Below are 22837 nucleotides of genomic sequence, written 5' to 3'. Positions count from 1 at the left end.
TAAGTCATTATTTTGTTCTCAGAAGTTTGACTAACAAGTGTGGGGTTTCTCTGAGTAGTTGGTATTGTATCCTCTTGGTATTTGAATCTATGAAACTAAGTGGGAGGGACCTAAGATTTCCATGAAACAGAACTGGGAATAGTTTGCTGTGGCATTTGGTGGGAAAATTAAACTGATTATCTCTGTTTTGTCTGTAATCATTGTAGATTAACTGCATATTTAAGGAAACTCACAGGGTAAATATGGTCTTCCAGTATTTACCCCTAAGAAAGCATTCTGGCTTTCAATGAATCTACAGTGAAAACTGATAGCTGAAACATAAATGCTTGTATTTATATACTGCTTTGTTCCAGCACCACACTAATCTATTTCAGCACATAAATTATTGATAAGAAGAGATAGTGGGATAAAAGCAGTTCCCTATTTCTCTAAACTCAACTAAGCTTCTAACTCTCTGATACTTCAAAGAAGTATGCTTATCATTTGTATGTTTTATACTAAGAAACTATGACAAAAAAGATTAAGTTATCAGAAACAACTAACATTATTTCTACACATACTACAATATTTCTTTCATTTCTATGTCTAATTCTGTTTAATAAAGGTTCAAAAGTGCCAAGAAAAGAAATTCAAATATATTTTTCTTTGCTTAGATATCTGCTGGTTAGTTTATACCACACATATACTGATATAAAATCTGAGTCTCAGGAGACATAAGCTAATGACAATTTCCTTATGGCAAGGTAATTATAAGCAAAAGAAATTCCATTTTAGTCCAATAAAACCTACTGATTTCAGCAAAGTTACAAACCAGTAGGATTTCTTGAGAAAAACTCCCATGGAAGCGCAGCTTAGAGCAAGGGCTCTGGATACCTGGGTTCCAATCCCAGGTCTACCCCAGCTCTGTGATCTTGGATGACCCACTTGCCCTTCTATATGTGGATTTTCCACTCAACAAAATAATAAGACAACTTCTTCAAGGGCAGGAGCACTAGATTCGGGATATAGCTCAGTGGCACAGCACCTGCACTTCTGAGTTCAATTGTTGGTACCACAAAAAAAAAAAAAAAAAAAAAAAAAAAAAAAAAAAGTAGGAGACTTAAAACTTTTGTTTTAAAAATTAGAGAAGAATCCTGAATTCTTATTTAAGTTACTTATTTCCACTATGTATCATACTAGAAAGTTAAATTCTGAACTTTCAACAATAATAATTTATTCATTTAAAATAGTAATACTATAGCCCTTCTATGTTAACAGAAAAGACATCTTTATGAAACATCTAAAATAAAATATTTCTTGAGTGGCACTATTACACATTTTTTCAATGACTACCTTAACAAAAGACAATATAATTCTCACACATACCTCTGCATTTAGTTTTTGCAGTATCCTGCTTCAGTTGAAGGACATGAGTAAAATGCAGTCTCCCAGACATGTGGTTGGAAACATGAGAAAAAATGCAATGCCCTTTTCAAATAACTGAATTTTTTGTTGACACTATACCAAAATTACATGTCAGCTTTTTAAAGGTAAGTTGTAATATGGAATCTGAACCTTTACTGAAGAAACTTTGGTATCCTATTAATTAGAATCCTTTGATCTATCTTGTACTTGACCTTTTATACACACATGACTCTGTTGGATCAATGAGCCTTGCAGTTCTTTCAAATGTTGACATATTTCATTATGCAATGTAAGAAGTACCATATATTAATATAGTTCCTTAACACCCAGAAATACTTAAATATTGGGGAAATGCCACCCTCCAAGCGCCATATACAAGATTTCTAAAATACTACTTAGGACAGTGATTTTTATCAGTAGGCAAAAATATTATCAGTCCCACCTCCTTCAATCAAGTAACAGGCTTATTCCATTCATTTTCAAGAAAATGCTGCCAAATTCCTAAGTCTGAATTATGATAGTTTGTCTGTCAGTCACTACTTCAAGTAAAAATGAAGTGCCAAGAAAAAAGCAACCCATTGGGCTGACAGCTCAGATAACTTCACAAGGACTTTGCTTCAAAGCAACTATCATATTTTTGCATGCAGCAGGAGGCTTTATATTTTTTTTTACATAACTTACATTTGGACACAGAATATTAAAAGATACTTATTAGAAGCAAAATATAAGTAGTAACTTTTACTACTTTATCAAAGACAGTGTTAAAAGAACTGGATTTTTTTTTAAATTGTAAGTTTCTGGTGGGGAAGAAACATATCAACCAGTATAGTCTCGCACCACTGTCTTGATACATACTCAAGAGCTAGTTTTCTCATGACTGCTTTTGCAGCATCAATAAAATCCCAAGCCGGGCAAAAGCAGAAAGTCCTTTGTATTACTATAAAATTCTTTTGAACTTGTGATCTCTCCTGGTAAAGGGTTTTGGGGTTGCCAAAGATCCCTGGACCACATCCTGAAAAACTCAGCTCTCGATATATTAAAGGAATTAAATTAGTTACCGTGCACAAAATGCTCATGACCATGCCTGGTAGAGAAGCACGATACACCTGCTAGCTTCAATTAAAATATCTTGCCACAGAATGAAATTGCATCTTCCTACAGAATGCTCAATCTTGAACTTCATCCAGAACACATTTACTTTTGGCTTTCTAAATAACACACATAAATCAGGCTACAGCCTTAAATGTCAATAACTATTAAGACAAAGAAGTTGTTCAGTTTAAAGAAAAACAGGTGATCCTATTTTCAATTACTTCAGAAGTCTAGAGAACTCTAAATATTGACTTATTTATTCTTTCATTAAACAAATATTTATTAAATACCAGCTAGGAACTATATGATTGGAATACAGATATGAACTTTTAAAAACAGTAAAAATCATACATTCATGTAATTTACCTTCTAGTTCCAGGAGATAAATAGTAAACAAATAAGGAAATGTATAGAACTCTTTAGCTAAAGTCTATATCTCTTTTATACAAATTACCTCATATGTGGTTTATAAATAGGGAACCAATATTGATATAACATGGAGGCTGCACTAATTTATACATGATTCCCCCCCTAGAATATTGTTATGATATTATCATAAATAAGCCTTTATCATTTGTAGAGTAAGTCTTAGAATGATTAGGAAACAATTAGCAGCTGCAGTAACACCAGCTACTTTAAAAACAAAAAATAAATAGGTTATTTCTTTGTTTACTGCAAGTAGGAGCTGGTTTAAGCACTTCAAGAACCACAGCACTTTCCACTACATTACACTATTGAGAGAAACTGCAAGTGCTGATGAATAAGTACAAAAGGCTTCTCTCTTTGTATCAAAACAGAAAATCAATGGAGAAAATTACTACAAGTATTTTTTATGTGTTCTGATTGCAAAATTCCATAGGTTTTAAATGATATGCCCTAACAGAATTTTTTTTCATAAATTCTGTTATTTAGTGTATGATTTTACAGAACATGGAAGGTTTCAGGAATATGCATGGAAGAATACAAGTAATACCTGCATATAAGAGAATGATAATGTTACAGAAAAAAAAAAAAAAGACAAGACAAGAGGGTTTTGGAAAGGGATAGAAATCTTAACTGAGGAAGGAGGCCTCATTGAGAAGGTGACCTCTGAGTAAGACACAGGAGAGGCCAATGAAGGGAGCCACAAAACTGGGAAACCAGACAGCTGGAAAGCCAATGGCAGGGGATCCTGAAATAGACATGAGTCTGCTATGTACTACGAATAGCAGAGAACCAGTGTGGATGCGTGACATGAGTGAGGGGGATGGCAAGAGGAGAAGAGCCTGAAAGGTAAGAAGAAGAGGCTTTGAGAATACTAGATTTTATAAATGACACTACAAGCAGATGTAGAATTTTGGGTAATATGTTCTGACTTAAGTTTTTACAGGGTTTACTAATCACTGATACTCTCTTGTGCTGTAATTAGAGAGGAAGATCTTAATTTGGGAAACCATGGTGGGTGGGGCTGCTTTAACCAGCTGAGCAATGATGGCTACTTGATGACTTGAGCTGATGAGCTGCCTGCAGTGAGGGCAGCAGGAGCTGTCCAGGCTGGAGATATAAAGTAAAGGCAGCACTGACACAATGTATCGGGCAAGCAGTGTGAGAGAGAAAGAAAAAACAATGACAATACCAAGGTTTTTGACCAGAGAAAATAGAAAGACTTCACTATCATTTTCTAAAGTAAAGATGAATATGGAAGGAGTAAGTTCAGAGAACAGAACTTAAAATCCATAGGTTAAGCCTGAGATACTGATAAGACATTGTGCAAAACTATGAAAAAGACAGAACTACACAACAGATGTGTTTATCACACAAATGCCAAATTAACACTTGAAATCCAAGAGTTAGGCATTTTCAAATCATCAGCCTTATAGGGAAAAAAAAATCACTATCCTTAAAAGTAAATTATTCCAAAGATATGAAACCTGTAAATTAAGTGATATTAAAAACAATTCAATTTGGTAAGAAGTTAAAATTTAAATATCCTAGTAGAGTATGTTACAAATATATCAAAAAATACAAAATTATGTTGATTACCTAAAATAAAGATTGCAGAAGCTCTAAAATAATTTTGTTCTGAAAATTTTAACTTTCATTTTCTTATTAAGTATACCCAGTTGGAATGTTAAATTTAGTTATGTTCTCACACCTAGTGAAAATTACTATGAAAGATCAAAGAAAATGAGTGAGTGACATTTCTACTATTCAACATGTCATGGTTTATGTTTGTGTCCCCCAGGCCTCATGAGTTTACATTGTTCATATGTGATGGTTCATTGTATAGTGCTTGGATTGATGGTGTCAGTGCTCCACCCATATAGGGGTGGAGCCAGGATGTGATGTAATGGCAGGAAGAAGGTGTGTTTTTCTCTTTGCTGGTTTGAGTTTGCTGCTGGCGGCCGCCATGAACTGCAGCCCAGCCATGCCTGCCTGTCTTGGAGACAACTGAGTGTGGACTGAAACCTCCAAAAACTGTAAGAAATAAACCTTTCCTTTCCCAGCCTTGGGCTTGAGGTATTTTGTCTCAGCGACGAGCATAAAGTAACTAAGACACAACATAAGAAAATGCCCTATTTAAACGTATAACAACATCAATAACCTAACAGCATACTTTTTAACCAATACTCTATACTTTACTTTTCTCCCCAATGGGGGGGGGGCACTATGATAAGTCACACTGAAGGCCTTGCAGACAATGAGGAAGATGAGACTTGAAGCTACTCACTGAGGTCTGTGCACTTTTTTAAAATTTAGAACATTAGTTTTCATTAAAAAACTTTTTTACTTAAAGTACAAACAATTTTATAAACTGATCTATGAATGTTTCTTCCAAAGACACACAATACCAAAATTTTCACTGGATATCCCTCTGGCGATATTTAATTGTTCTTTCACATAACAATACCACAACATGGAAAAAAATTAAATTGTATGGTAGTCATCACATCTGGTACATATATGTTTCTCTTATTTGTTTTCAAATACCCATAGACCATTCACCAACATAGACCATTTCTTCATCGACACAGTAAACCTAAACAAATTTAAAAGAAATGAATCCCTTGAGTCATGATCTGCTCTAACCATAATCAAAATTAGAAATAAATAACAAATCAATCACAGAAAATCTCCAAATACTAGAGGCTGAGCAATATACATTTGAAAAACACATGAATTGAAGAACAAGTAGGTCTGAAAGGAAATATAAAAATACTTCAAACTCAATGAAAACAAGCATACAGCATTCCAAAATAGGTGGGGTGATGCAGATAGAGCAGTGCTGATAGAAAATCTACAGCACTGGAATACTTACTTTAGAAAAGCAGAAAAGTCTCAAGTCAATAACTTAGACCCTTCTTAAAGAAAAAAATAAAATTAAAATAAATCTGAAGCAAAATTAAAGAAGAAAATACTGAAAAGACCAGAATCAATAATATTGAAGACAGAAAAAGGATACAGAAAATCAGTAGATTAAAAAAAGCTGGTTCTGTGGTGGAAGCAACAACCAAGTGATACATTTGTAAACAAGTTGCCAAGAATAAAACAAAACAAGGCAAGAATCACCAATACTTGCAAAGAGATAGAGGGCACCAATACAAATCTCGCATCTCTAAAAGAGGGATACTACAAACAACTTTAAGCTCATAAATTTGACAACTTAGAAGATATGAAAAAATTGCTGGAAGTCTAAAGTACTAAAGTACATTTAAAATAAGACAGCGTGAAAAGTCCGACAAATTAAACTTGTCACTTTAAACCTTCTGAGTAAAAAAAAAAAAAAAAAAGCCCTCAGATCCAGATGGCATCAGTGAAGAATCCAATCAGCATTTAAAGTGGAGTTAGCACACTGCAAGAAAACATTTCTCAGATTATTTTTTGAGGCTAGTATTACCCTGACCTAAAAACAAAAACAATACACAAAAGACCATAGACATGTCAATTATCTCTCATGAACTTAGACACAAAGTCCTCAACAAAATATTAGCCAGGCAAATCCAGTAATTCATTAAAAAATTATACTACTGACTTAATATATTTCATTCCAGGTATGTAAGGGGATGGTTAACAGACCAAAAAGAAAATTATAATCTCCTCATATCAATATGATAAAGAAAAAAATCATGTGACTTAGCAAATAAAGCAGAAAACAAATCTGACAAAATCCAAGATTCCTGACTTAAAAATAAGTCTATCAAATTAGGAATTGAAAGGAATTTTCTCAATCTAATAAAGAACATCTATCAAAAACACCTACATCTAACATCATGCTTTAGAGTTAAAGACTGAAGGGTTTTCCCCAAACCTGGTAGCCTGTTAGAATGTCTGTTGTCATCATTCTACTCAATGTATTATAGGAAGACCTATCTCTCAAAAAAAGAAAAAAGAAAAGAAAAACTGAATGAAAGCTTACACAAACACAGCTCTCCTAAATTCATAAGAGAATTATACGAGGCTCTAAGTTACAAGATCAATACACAAAATCAATTATGTTTCTATAAATAAACAACAGACATGTAGAAAGCAAAAGGAAATACACAAAACCATTTATAATCACTTCAAAGAAAATAAAATACTTAAATATAAATGGAAAAAGATAACCTATGTGCTGAAAAACATAAAATGCTAATAATACAAATTAAAAATTCAAAAAGGGAAGATACACATGTTCAAAGATTGAAAGATTCAATAAAAAGATACTAAATCCATATAAAAACACACAGAAGATTAATGGATTTCCTGCCAAAACAACAGTAAGTTTTTTTGGACTTATAAACAAAATTATTCTAAAATGTATATGAAAAGGCAAAGAAAGTAGAATATCTAAAGCAATTTTGAAAAGAAGAATGAAATAAAAAGAATTATTCTTCCTCTACCATAATTAGTAATTATGTAGCCACAGCAATAAAGTCAGTATGATACTGGCAAAGGAATCAAATAGAAAAGGAAACCTATGAAAAACCAGATAGAAGCACAGCCAACTGACTTGACAAGAGAAAACAAATCCAAAAGAGAAACAAAAGCTTTTAAAAATATGGTGTTGGAACAATTAGACACCCAAAAGGCAAAGAAATACAACTCTATGCAATCTTAATATCGGGTAAAAAATTAACTCAAAATGGGTCATTAACTTAAATGGTAAAGTATAAAAGTGTATGAAAAAAAAAAAAAACAGTGGAAAATACCTGGAACCTAGGACTAGGTAGAGTCTCAGATGTGACCCAAAAAGCATAATGCATTAAATACAATAACAAATTATCAATCCAAACTTTTGTTCTGCAAAACACAATATGGAGAGCCCAAAAATATTTGGGAGAAACAGTTTTATACATACATACATATGATTAGTATCTAGTGATTTCCATATCTATAACAATCCAAATAGAAAATTAGCAAGATATATAAACAGGTATTTCCAGTGAAGAAAAACTACCAATGATAAATAAGCACATGAAAAGATGCTCAACTATGTCAGCCACAAGAAAAATGCAAACTAAAACTACAATAAGCTATTATAACATACTTAATAGAATGGGAAAATGCAAAATGGTGGGTAATTTAAAAGACAGCCACTAGACTGCTACTCACATATTACTGGTGAATGTATTTAGTAATATAGGGACTCAGAAAACTGGTGATTTCTTGTAAAACTAGATATGCTACTACCATACAGTCCAGTAATTTCACCCTTACACATTAATCCAAAAGAAATGAAGACATACATGTCATAACAAAACCCGCAATACAAACTTATAACAGCTTTAGTCCTAACAGCTAAACTCTGGATACAAACCAGATGTTCTTCAAAGATGGGCAATTATACAAACAACAGTATGTTTGTACCATGGTACACTATTGGTAGTATAATGGAACAAACTACTGATACTCACAATCTCAACAAACTAGCAAGGAATTTGCTGATTGCAGAAAGGTCACATGCAGTATGATTCTTTTCATGTAACATTCTTGAAATGACAAAATTATACAAATAGAACTTAGTATGCCCAACGACCTCCAAGCTGTTAGCAGGGGCCTGAATTCAGTCCTGGGAGCTAAACACGTGCGAGTTGATTCCCAGCACACAGGGGAAGTTTGGAATGTCACTCCCAGCTAGTAAGACCACACCTAAGACCATGCAGCATCCCAAATAACTAGAGGACCCAGGAGGTCACTTTGGGTTTAACTTGGGCATGGCCAGCAACCTCCAAGCAGCTAGCACGGACCTGAATTAAGTCCCAAGAGCCAGACATGCACAAGTTAAATCCCAAAACAAGGGGCAAGTTTTGGAACATTGATCCCAGCCATTAAGACTATGCCCAGCATCCCAAATCACCAGAGGACGCACGGACGGTCCCTGAGGGCAAGACCACACAATGCCCAGCAACCTCCAAGCAGGTAGCACTTGCCTGCAGTATTCTCTAGGAGCTAAACATGCACGAGTTGATTCCCAGCACAAGCAGGAAGCTTTGGAACATGGCTACAAACCTGGAAATACAGGAAAATGAAAAACAAAAGAGGAAAATGCAATCTCAAACTTCTAGCACAACCCAAGCAAGCCTAGCAGACATGGACATAGAACAAAATGTAAGCCATACACCTTAAATTCCTGAACTGATAACATCTGAAGTAAAGAAACAACTCTGAGAAGCTATAAAAGAACTCAGATGAAAAATAATCTCCCAGGTAAAAGAAGAAATAATAAATGTAATGAAACAAATGCTGAACACATCTAAAGAAGAGACAGTTAAAAATTAGAGGAACAATGCAAAGAGACGGAAACACTGAATGAACAATTTAAGAAACAAACAATGCATGAAGCAGATTCAAAGAGATATACAGGAAATCAAAAATTCCATCAAAAGTTGGCTAAACCACCTCAACAAAAGTGAAGATACAATTTCATACCTGGAAGATAAGATTGCAGCTAGTGAACAAGAAATGAAAGACCTTTTAAAAATAACATGGAATCAGGAAATAATAATTCAACAGCTACAGTGATGCAAAGAAAAATAACATAAGCTTGAGAGGGATAAACAAAAAAGGTGACAACACAAATGATGTTAAGGCTATTTACAGACATAATAGCTGAAAATTAACCAAATTGAGAATGGAAACTGACATAGAGATCAGTGAAGCATACAGAACTCAAAATAACTATAACCAAAATAAAACGACACCCAGATATATAGTAATCAACATCCGAGAAATCCAACATAAGAACAGGATAATAAAAGCTGCTAGAGAGAAGAGATAGATCGCCAATAAAGGAAAGCCTATCAGAATCACAGCAGACTTTTCAACATTCAACAATGAAGTCAAGAAGAGCATGGAGTGAAGTACTTCAGATCCTAAAGGAAAATGACTTGCAACCTAGACTGATGTACCCTGAAAAACTGTCCTTCAAAATGGATGGAGAAATAAGACACTTCCATGACAAAGAACAGGTAAGAATTTCATGACCACAAAACCAATCCAGCAAAGAATACAGAAAGACATTCTAGATAGACACAGGAAAAAAACCACTAAGCAAGGCAGACAATTAAACACAGTGGAAAGGTAAAGAATCAAAAGCAGAAAGATAACTTTTCAAAAGTAAATCAATATATATCAGTTATAACCGTTAATGTAAATGGCCTCAATTCACCAATTAAAAGAATTGGGCCAAGAAACAACATCCAACCACATACTGCATACAAGAACCCAAAAGGAAATGCAATACTCCATGCAACAACATCCCCCCAAAAAGCAGGGGTAGCTATTCTGTTTGCAGACAATGTGAAATTCACACCAAATGATCCAAAGAGATTTTTTTAAAAGGCCATTAAAAACTAGTCAGGGGAAAACTAAAAGAGGAAGAGATAACAGTCTTAAATATATATGCACCACATTCAGGAGCACCAGCTATACAAAACAAATATTAACAAAAACTAAAAATCAAATAAGCATTAACACAATTGTAAAAGGAGACTTTAATACACTATTGACACAAAGGGCCAGAAAAATTGGACAGAAAATCAGCAAAGAAATAACAGAACTGAATCACACCTGTGAAAAAATGGACTTAGTAGACATACAGAGTGTTCCACCCAACAACATCTGAATATACATGCTTCTCAGCAGAACATGGAATGTTCTCTAAAATAGAGATACACTAGCCCACAGTTTTGTTCTGCTTAAGGAAATACAAAATGAAGTTATCTCATGCATGTTATCAGACTATAGTGCTATGCTACTAGAAATTAATGACAAAAGAAACTGCAAAAATCCCACAAACACATGGAAATTGAATAATACACTCCTGAGAAATCAGTGGGTCACACAGGAAATTAAATAAGAAATTAAACAATATCTACAAGCAAACAAAAATTCAAATACATCTTACCGGAACCAGTGGGACACAATGAAAGCAGTCCTCACATGAAAATTTATTGTGGTGAATTCCCACATCAGGAAAACAGAATGAACACACAAAAAAAACAACCTGATGAAACACCTCAAGCATCTAGAAAAAGAAGAGCAAGTCAAGCCCAAAGCCAAAGGAAGGGACGAAATTATGAAGGTGAGAGCAGAAATCAATGCAATAGAGACTAAGAAAACAATCCAAAGAATCAATAAATCCAAGAGTTGGTTCTTTCAAAGGATAAATAAAGTTGATAAGCCCCTAGCCAAACTTATTTTAAAAAAGGAAAAAAAAATCAAATTCATGCAATAAGGAATGAAAAGGGTGAAATCACTACAGACCATCTGGAAATACAGAAGATCATCAATACCTATTTTGAAAACCTCTACTCGCATCGGCTTGATAACACAGAAGAAATGAACAGATTCCTAGAAACATATGAATTACCAAAGTTGGGTCAAGAAGACGTAAAACTGCTGAATACCCCAATTTCAATTAATGAAATTAAAAATGTTATTATATCCTTACCAACAAAGAAAAGCCCAGTTCCAGACAGATTCAGTGTGGAATTCTACAAGAAATTCAAAGATTTAATGCCTACATTCTTCAAACTCTTCCATGAAATTGAAAGGGAAATAATTCTCCTTAACTCATTCCTGGACGCAAACATTATTCTAATACCAAAACCTGAGAAAGACCCAACTAAAAAAGAGCACTACAGGACAATCTCCCTAATGAACACAGATGTAATAATTCTCAATAAAATACTGGCAAATAGGATGCAGCAAATCATCAAGAAGATTATACACCAAGACCAAGTGGGATTCATCCCAGGAATGCAGGGATGGCTCAACATACACAAATCAATAATGTAATCTACCCTCTCAAAAGAGCCAAAAATAAGAATTCCATGATCATTTCCATAGATGCATAAAAAGCTTTTGATAAAGTCCAACATTTATTCATAATAAGAACCTTACAGAAAATTGGAATGACTGGTCTTTATCTCAATCTCTCATAGATAGATAAAATCTATCTATGACAAATCAACAGCCAGAATCATATTAAATGGCCCAAAACTGAAAGCCTTTATTCTAAAATCAAGAACAACACAAGGATGTCCACTATCACCACTCCTATTCTATATAGTGCTGGAAATATTAGCCAGAGCAATTAGATAAGAGAAAGAAATAAAAGAAATAATGATAGGAAAAGAAGTTAAATTATCATTATTTGAAGACGACTTGATACTCTACATAGAAGACCCCCAAAACTCCACTGAAAGACTCCTAGGTATAATAAATAAATTCAGTAATGTAGCTGGATACAAAGTCAACACTCAAAAATCAATAGCATTACTGTACACTAACAACAAAATCACTAAGAGAGAAATGAGAGAAGCCACACCCTTCACAATAGCTTCTCCAAAAGTGAAATACTTAGGAATCAACCTAACCAAAGAAGTAAAATATCTATTCAGTGAAAATTATAATAACCCAGAAAAAAGAAATTGAAGAGGACCTCAGAAACTGGAAGGACATCCCTTGTTCATGGGTAGGAAGAACAAACATTGGGAAAATGGTCATTCTCCCAAAATTGTTATACAGAGTTAATGCAATTCAATCAAAATATCACTAGCATATCTCACAAATCTAGAGAAATCACTCCTAAAATTCATCTGGAACCAGAAGAGACATAGAACAGCAAAGGCAATTCTAAGCAAGAAAGGCAAGGCAGGAGGCATCACAATCCCTGACTTGAAGTTATACTACAAAGCTACTGTAATAAAATCAGAATGGTACTGGAATAAAAACAGATCTGAAGATCAATGGAATAGATTAGAAGATACAACTACAACTGTCAACACACTCAGATACCTTATCTTTAATAAAGATACATGTCCACTGGAAGAAAGATAGTCTCTGTAATAAATAGTGGTACAAAAATTGCCTCTCCATAGGCTGAAAACTAAAACTAGACCCATGCCTATCACCATGTACTAAACTAAAGTCTAATAGATCAAAAATCTAAATTTTAAAACAGAAACATTAAATGCATTGGAAGACAAAGTAGGTAGAAATCTTGAAGACATAGGGGTAGGTAAAGAATTCATGAACAAGAATCAAACCACATGGGAAAGACTTCACAGAATCAATAACCACATCCTATGAAAGAGTTTTTACATGTCAAAAGAAATCTCCAGCATAGTGAAAAGACAACCCACAAAAATGGGAAAAAAATCTTAGTCAACTGTCCCTCAGACAAAGGACTTCTGTCTAGAACATATAAAGAATTTAAAAAACCTGATCTCCAAAATTCAAAGACCTATTCTAAAAATGGGTATCTGAGATGAGTACATAGTTCTCAGATGAAGAAATACAAATGCAAATAAATACACGAAAAACGGTTCAGCATCATTGGTCATTAGAGAAATACAAATTAAAACCACACTGAGATTCCATCTCATTCCTAAAATAATGACCAGAATAAAGAAAACTACCAACAACAAATGTTGGAGAGGCTGTGGGGAAAAAGGCATTCTTTTGCACTGTTGATCAGAGTGCAGACTGGTGCAGCCACTGTAGCGGTCAGTCTGGAAGTTCCTCAAAAAGCTGAGATTGAAAGTCCCATTTGACCTAGCTATTCCACTTCTGTGCATATTTCCCAAAAAATTCAAAACATCATACCACAGTGAAATATGTGCATCCATGTTTATAGCAGCACAATTTGTAACAGCCAGATCTTGGAAACAACCTAAATTCCCATCAACTGAGGGATGCATAAAAAAGATATGGTATTTTCATATAATGGAGTACTATTCAGGTATAAAGAATGATCACACTGAGATATTTATAAGCAAATGGATGCAACTCAAGATCATACAAATAATTGAAATAAATCAAACTCACATGTGTAAATACCATATATTCTCCCTAGTGTAAGAAATCATAAGAGTACATAAGACACAAAAACTCAATAAATACAGTGAAAGAGTAAGAATATGCTTAAAGGGAAAAATAATAACTCAGGGAAATGAGGGGGGAAAGGAAGGGAAAAGAAAAAAGTATCTAAAATTATATAAACACCTTTAAGATAGTTAAGATGATTGTGCTACACATTCTATATGTTATTGGAACACAACATTTAACATTCATAGGACTGGAACAATTGTGCATATTATTTTATAGTGAGGTGAGGAACTCTTAAGATCATTATGTAAAATAAAAACCCTAGTTATGCTCCTGCTACCTTGCTTTGAAAACCTATATTTGCAGTGTTTTTGGTTCTTTGCTATTATGTATTTGTCTTTTTTGTAAGTGATTTTTTTCAGATATCCATTTTACAGGTCAAAAAAACTGAGCCAGAGATGGGTTAAATAATTCACTGAAGGTCACACAGTAAAGTTAAAACCAAACCCCATCATCTAATTAATTCCAACATCATACCACAGTCCCTTGGACTCAATGTAAACAAAAAACAGTAATTACATAATTAAATGCTAAATTGCTTAATTAAATGCTCAAATTAAGACTGGAAAAGTTTATGTCTGAGGAGCAGTTCATGTTTTTGTGTTAAAAAAAAAAAACAGGAAAAATATGCCATTATCCATGTTATGTTCAGGTAACCAGTTTTAGAAAAGTGATCAAAGGTAATCAATGCATTAGCTATATAATCTATGCAGGGACCATTCCATGAACAGATAAAACATGGCATATGAATGAAAATATATAATCACTTACAGACAAAGTATCACAGATTCACCAATACTGTGGATAAAGTAATGGTACTTGGCTAATTCAAAAAAATACTAGTTAAAATGGAAGAAAAAATAACTGGGAAAAATTGACTACATCCAACTTCTATCTGCTAAATGTGGTTGAGAACGAATTGGAACTCACTGTGTAACATAAAGATATTTGACATGCTACCAAACTCCAATTTTTAACAATCAAAACACAAAAACAAAGAGAAATTAAACCAAACAAAATGACCCCTCTCTCTCTCTCTCTCTCTGTATATATATATATATATATATATATATACCAGAAAAATGACTTAACTCTAAACATTAACCATGACTTAGCTTTATCTCATGACATTTTCTTTTAATCAAGAAATTAGGCTTGGTTTAAAAACTGCCATCTTTGTCATAGTTTCAGACATCATAAAAGAAGTGAGTGATATTTCTTACACAGTCACCTCTGAAGCAATAAGCTATTATCTTACATATCCTTATTTAATAAGTACATGAAAATGCTTGGTATTAGTCATTTTGAAAATTCAAATAGAAAGTCATAATTTATGAGATATCTCAACCCCAAAACCACCCACTATAATGTTTATTTTAATAATAATAAACAGAGCTAGGTACATAACTCAGTGATAGAGCGTTTTTCTAGCATTCACAAGACCCTCTGCTCTGCTCTCATTAAAAAGAAAAAGATGACAGCTAGTAATGAAGAACAGGAAGTATGAGGAAACTGGAACTCTCCTACATTACTAATGGGAATGTGAAATGAAAATATGTAATTATTAAATGTCCAGTTACCGTATGACTCAAGAATTTCAACTCCACACACACCCAAGAGAAATGTAAACATATGTCAACACAAAAACTTATACACCAATGTTCATACCTGCATTATTCATAACCAAAAAGTAGAAAAACTCACATGTTCAATGTATTCAGTATACAATATTTTTAAGTCAAATCAAATACTAATACAGATTTCAACATGGATGAATCTTAGAAACATGTTAAATAAAGGAAACAAATGACAAAGGGACACATACTATATGACTGCATTAATTTCAGTATCCAAAATAAGCCAATTCATACAGACAAACTATCAGTGATATTGAGGGATGGGGAAGCAGAGCAGGAAGGGAGGAGGAGAAGGTGAGTGACAGCTGTAGGGTCAATGTTTCTCTTGTGTATATTTTAAATTACATTACAGTGACAGTCACAGAACTGTAAACATATAGATACCCTGAATTACATATATATATATATATATATATATATATATATATATAGTCTTTTTCATTTTTATCAGTACCAAGGATTGAACTCACGACCGCCTGCTTGCAAGGCAGGTGCTTATGCCGCTGAGCTAAATCCCCAGCCCCCCCGAATTATATATTTTAAACAAGTAGACTCTATAGCTATAAATTTGTCTCAATACACCAATTAAAAATAGTAAATTTAGAAATTACTTTTACTTGTGCAAAGCATGGTAAGTACTATCATTTTCATTTTTTTAGAAATGAGGAAACTGAGGCATAGAGACACTAGGAAATATGTCCAAAATTACACAATTTTGGACAATGTGGCAAAGCCACATTGGGGCCAGCACAACTGTGATCCACTGTGCCAACTGCTTTCCTGGTAACAGACAGCTTCCTGCCTGGGACATCAGCAGTGGCCAGCACAATAGCAAGGGTAAGGAAAGAGAAGCTGAATGGATGAGAGAGGGGGTGGCTCAGGTTTCGGCTTGCATGTGTTCTTAGAAGGGAAAAGATTTCCCCAGCCAGAAGTACCATTTTTTTGGACCAGGTCTGTAAGAAGAGGCTGTTCAATGTAATTTGACAACAAGAAAGGAAAAAATACTGACAAGGTATTATTGTTCAAAATAATTTTCAAAGTAAGTAATTTTCAAAGTAAATTCAATTATGCCAAGATGGAGCCTTGATAGTTGTCACTTTCTATGAGTGAAGTTAAATAAAGTTTTTTTTTTATCTGGATTATGTGTCACTGTCAGACCTAATGGGCAGAAGGAGACAGAGATTGGCATAAACCTGGCTCCAGTGCTTAGCACAAGCCTGTCCTGGTGTAGGACACAGGAAGAATGACTGCTTCAGAGAAGTAAAGGCAGAACACTCCTTTCAGAAGTCCTGAGGTGCTGAGAAGGAGAGAACTACTCCTTCAGCATTCTGTTTATGTCAAGACACTAATTTTAGGATGAATGAATCTCTTAAAACAATATCTTGCCATATATGGTAGCACACAACTGCAGTCCCAGCACTTTGAAGGCTGAGGCAGAAGGTTCACAAGTTTGAGCCCCTCTGGACAACTTAAGTGACTTAGGGACACTCTCTTTTTTTTTTTTTTTTGATTTTTTCTTTTTTTTTTTTAATTTAAGAGGAAAAAGAGAAAAACACAAAACAAACCAAAGCGGCGTAAGGGTACACGCAATACAGAACTACAAAACAAAACAAAACAAAAAAAAAAACAAAAAACCATAACAGTAAGAAATTACCTGCTAGTAGATTACACACTATTTTCTTGAAAATAGTTCCTCAAATCACAGTATAAGAAATGACTAAATAATTTTTTTTTGAAACAATAAGGGGGAGATTGAGATAAAACAGGACATAACAATATAACAATAGAGGTCACAGCATGACTGTTTCAATAACCTAGTACTTCACCACCTTATAACCTGACTTAATAGTAGTTACCATAGTGTCTTTTTCCTTGAAATATTTGGGTAAAACTTCATATACTCTAGCTTCAAATATTTTCATATCAAGAAGCCCAGAATAAAGCCTTTCTAATTAATGAGTGAAAACTTTATAAGGCTTCAAGGCCACCTAATGGGGAATCATGATTACCACATATTTTTATATATTTGAATCATTACTTACGTTAGGGAAACTATTCGGTATTCACACATGCGAGATTGATTTATTTCACTTATGAGTATGGTCTCAAGCTGTGCCCATTTATTGATAAATATCTCAATGTGATCCTTCTTTATAGCTGAATAATACTCCATTGTATAGAAATACCACAACTTTTTTATCCATTCCTCAGTTGATGGGCACTTGGGTTGTTTCCAAGATCTGGCGATTACAAATTGTGCTGCTATAAACATAGGTGCACATATATCACTGTGGTATGATGCTTTCAGTTCTTCTGGGAATATGCCTAGAAGTGGAATAGCTGGAATAAATGGGATTTCCAGTCCCAACTTTTTGAGAAATCTCCAGACAGATCTCCACAAAGGCTGTACCAGTCTACACTCCCACCAGCAGTGCAGGAGAGTTCCTTTTTCCCCACAGCCTCTCCAGCATTTGTTGTCGGTTTTCTTGATCCTGGCCATTCTTTCAGGAGTGAGATGGTATCTCAGTGTGGTTTTAATTTGCATTTCTCTAATGACCAATGATGATGAGCATTTTTTCATGTATTTATTTGCCATTTGCATTTCTTCATCTGAGAATTGCATATTCATCTCAGATGCCCATTTTTGGATTGGATCTTTGAATTTCGGAGGTCTGAGTTTCTTTAATTCTTTATATGTTTTAGACAAGAGGCCCTTGTCTGAGAGAGAGTTCACTAAAATCTTTTCCCAGTTTGTGGGTTTTCTTTTCACTATGCTGGAGATTTCTTTTGACATGCAGAAACTTTTTAATAAGAAGTGGTCCCAGTTATTGAAATAGGGACACTCTCAAAATCAAATATGAAAAATACCGCTGGGGATGCAGCTCGGTGTGAAGGCCCTGGTCTTAATCCTCATTACTGCCCCTTTCCCCCAAAGGTCTAGCACTTTAGTTTGTCATCCCAGACGTCACATCAACTCACTCTCACCAATAGGTAAGATAGAGCTGGGATTCTCTTCTGTATTTCCATTAAGCTCCAGTCACTACCCATGTTTCTCCTGTGTCAACAATGTCTTTACAGGTAATGATCTTGTCCTAAATACTCATCTGCATTTCCCAATACCCTGTAACTGGGGTGGGGATAAGAAGACACATAGACTCTAACTTATCTATCAGCTAGTCTTCACCTTCACCTCAAAAGTGTTAACAGGTAAGGCAAGTTTCAATGTTTCAAAAACAGATAGCAAGTATATACTTCCTGATAATCAGACAGTGTTAAGATGTGGCCATCTATGCTGTTTCCCATGTGCTACAGTAAGATCTAGCCAACTTCTTCTTTGTATGAAGCAGTGACATTTACCTATGCAGGATTCTCACAGCAAGAGACCCATGCTTCACTAGCCTGCTGTGCATTATACAATGGCATGGAAAGGAAGGTCTGGGAGCAGTTAAGAAAGGAAACAGAACACCAAGAAAAGTAAACAGAGGATAAAACGCAGCTCAGGGAAAAATAAATAAATAACCTACACTTGGCAGAATTCATCAGCAGCAACACACAAACAACATCATTAAAATGTCGCAAGAAATGACCAGGAGGTAGAGAGAAGAAAAGGGCAGTGAGAAAAGTTATAATTATGTGGACTATTAAAAGATTTAAAGCAGAAGGCAGTTTTTCAAATGTGCAATGCCTGAACCTTAAATGCACCTTCCCATTTTACAAGAATTTGTTATTCTGAAATGTTTGACTGTATGATGGGGGAGTAGCAATTATATTTTAAAATGGTGTATAATCTTTTACGATAGATAGCTGACATTTTATAGTGAGACATCATTTTGATTTCAAACTGTTGGGTGATTCTTATAATGACTTGAGGAGCTCTAAGGAAATAAAGTATCAGCAGGTGGTCAGTCAAATACTAAGAAATTCCTCACTCCACAGGCACTAATCAGGTTGAAATACTTCCTCCATTACTTCTAAAAATAGAGCAGACAGTGATACACAGGCCTTTCTAGTTTCAAAACTCTAATTTCCACAAATAGTAAAATATATTCATTTGTTTCTATGTATCAATAGCTTTGACTGTACTCTGTATCGGGGCACCAAAAGCAACCTTTAGTCAAAATTTATGTACAGCTATCCCTTCAAGCTTTGTACCTCACACCAGGTTTATTAAATCTGATCCTAACAACCTATCAAAGTTTGAGATTCAATAAAAGTCTTTCTTTGTACACATTTTTCAAACATTTTTAAAAATGAGCCTAATGTCTGAAACGCAAAGGAAAACAATGCATGTACACTCACCGAACAAACATAGTTATTACCAACAATATCCAGTTGCTGTGTCCCCATTGTGATCATTAACACATCTCCAGCCATCAGTGCACACTACACTTGCTGCAAATTCTACCAAGAAATACACCTTATCTTTGGCTGGTGTTCCAAAAGAAGAAGCCCCAGCTATTATCATGATTTGTTTTTCTGAATGTCAGCATATACAGCCACTGCAAAATATTTCTTTAATTTTATGACTTTCACAGGGTGCCCAATGCCAAGGCTGCTGGGTTGATACATAAAGGACATCCAAGAAGGAATTAATATGGTGCGGCCTCCCCCAGGGGATTCTTCCCATGTCACTCAGATGAAAGTAAAGAATTAAGAGCCGGTCCAGCCATAGCCTGCAGGCTCAGAACAGTTTAAAAAGTCTTCAGGGAGATTTCAAAATCTTAGGTCCTGGCCCTCAGTATTATGATGCTGTGAAAAGAAAAGGGTAATCCTTACAGTAATTGCCATCTAAAACATAAAAACTGTAGAGATAAAGGTTAACACCTTGAAATGACTATAAGTTGATGTGAGCTGCTTTCCTTGGAATATTACAACTCGAAAGTCAAAATGTTAAAATACAGAATACCTTTAAAAAAACAAATAAGATTGAAGAATGATTATAATATAAACAATTGTTCATGCCTTTGAATATCCTTAGCATCTCCTGGGACATTTTTAAAAATGCTGACAGCCCTTGCCCAAGACCAATCAAATCTGCTTGTCCAGAGGTGAGGCTCTGTCATTAGTATCTTTCAAGCCTCCCGTGGGATTTCAATGTTCAGCTAAAGATGAGAGGCACTGAAAGGAACTACAGAACACCATACATAGTTACTCAAAACTAAATGTTCTTCAAAGGGCATTTAATTTTCATTAACAGATCTCTTGTATAAAACCAGAAATTATTACAACTTGGTGATTCCAATCTTATTGGTATTCATTTTTTAGATGCTAAACAGAATATTTAAATTGTTGGCTTGGTTTTGGGTATAGTTTATTTCATTAAATTTGCTATGTAACGTAAGAATAATAAACCCTGTTCTACAGTCTGATTTTCTACTTTATCCATAATCTGCCTTCTCTGTGTATTTTGTTTATAGTACTATTGATTTATATTTCAACTTACTAAAGAACAGTAAAGAAATTAGGAACAGGAAAGAAAGTAAAAGTTGGAATTTATCATTTCTTTATTTAAAATGCATTAAAATTTATCTTTTACTCAAGGATACCCATAATGCGTGAAAACACTGAACAGACACTCACAACATTTGGGAGCACAACCTGAAGCTTCCTGCTCTAAGTTACACTTTTCAGTTTGGGTTCTGAAGTTTACAATCCATGAACAGCTTATGCTCTGTCCACTACCATTTATATCCATGCTACCATGAAAACAAACTTTCAAGTCACTGTAACTTTTTTGTATATCCTGGCATCACACCACATAGCTCATTAAGCACATACTTCTAAGTAGAAAATGATATACACAAAGATTGAGAGATCAGATAATCTAATGATTCCACCTATTCATGCTTTTCTTATTGGTCAAGCAGAATGTTTATTCAAGAGATCATCATGTAAAAAAATATAACATTTTCACCCAAAAAATGGTTATAGCAGTCTACAGTAATATACGTGATAACTAAAAGTCACAGGAAGGCATGCAGCAGGAGTGTTGGTCAGCAAGAACCACAGCCAGGGAGGAGGGCTGGTGAGGGGGAAGAGTGTATACACTGATGACAAAGGGCCCTCACTGAGTCTCAGGTTCCATATTTGTCAAATGGGTGTAAAAGTTTCTACTCTAAGTTACAAGAATTTAGGTGATATTGTAAAAAAAAAATTAAATATAAAATGCTGTTAGAAAATACCAATACAAATTAACTGTTATCCTCTATATTCAAGTCACTGCTCCATATCAAGACACTAAAATCCAAAATTTAACAAAAGCTTTGATGAACAATGAAACAAAAGCTTAATGAACAATTTTGATATCATCTTTTAAAAGAAAAATCATCTAAAATGACTACCAACAGAAAGGAGAGTAAATCAGATGCATACCTTGACTTTTATTTGAACCATCCAAAATAGTGATCCAAAGTAGCTTTAGTGTTTTCTCAAGACTCTCACATCTAATAAATTGCTTTCAAGAGCACAGCAAGAAGAAACTAAATCAACTCAATACAAATGTTGATAAAACATGATCAATTTAAAATGAATAATTCAATCAGTAAGGTGTCAAATGGTTGCACTAAATCTTTTCCAACATCTTTCTCACACTTAACATTAAGCTACTGACTGAAAAAAATTTTTGTCACTTCAATGGTGAATTTAGGAACATACCCTGTATGACACCAAGACCCAGCACCCATCTGGTGCATTCATCATCAGTACCCATGTCAGAGAAGAAAAACGAAATGCTTTGAGCTGGGGGACTTTTAGAAGGCAGTTTTCTTGACCAGAAGCTTTATGCTTGATTTGCTTGTGTTCTTAGCCTGCCATAAACTATGAAATATTTCAGTGTACACCATTAGAGTATTACTGAAATAATGCTTCAATTTAAACAAACCTAATAAATGCAGAACAAAGATAAGTACTTTCACCAATATGATGTTATTAATCTAATGCTATAAATTCCACAGCTGGGCTTTTCATTCAGTCATTCCTGATCCAAAAAACAGGTATATACTTTATAAAGAAATTTAATATTTGACTGGAAAATCAGACAACAACAAGTCACTTAATTCCTCAGTAACTCAGATTTCTAATCTGTAAAATGAGAACAGCAGAGAAAAAGGACTATTAAATTTACAAAAGATTTAACTAGGGATTCTTAAGATACTGAATATCTCCACTACATTTGAAATAAGATTCAATTTACAAAGAATTGATTTACCACAACTTTTCAAGAAAAATTCTGTATTGGCATAGACATAAGTTTATTGGATCAATGAGGCATCCAACACATTTTTATTGAACATTTAGTACATGGAAGACATTGTGTCGGAGAAGATAGGAGAACATAGAGAACATAGGAGAAG

The 22837-nt window shown here is 34.3% G+C and overlaps 1 protein-coding gene across 1 annotated transcript in view; it reads right to left on the bottom strand.

The window, feature by feature from the left end:
* Sdk1 (sidekick cell adhesion molecule 1) overlaps positions 1-22837 on the bottom strand; it is an 892505-nt gene that overhangs the window by 567286 nt on the left and 302382 nt on the right. The window lies entirely within an intron of this gene.

This window comes from Cavia porcellus, unplaced genomic scaffold, assembly GCF_034190915.1.
Source record: "Cavia porcellus strain 051 isolate PalLab524CR breed Dunkin Hartley unplaced genomic scaffold, mCavPor4.1 scaffold_23, whole genome shotgun sequence".
Taxonomy (NCBI): Eukaryota; Metazoa; Chordata; class Mammalia; order Rodentia; family Caviidae; genus Cavia; species Cavia porcellus.
This window is presented reverse-complemented; position numbering and strand designations above follow the sequence as displayed.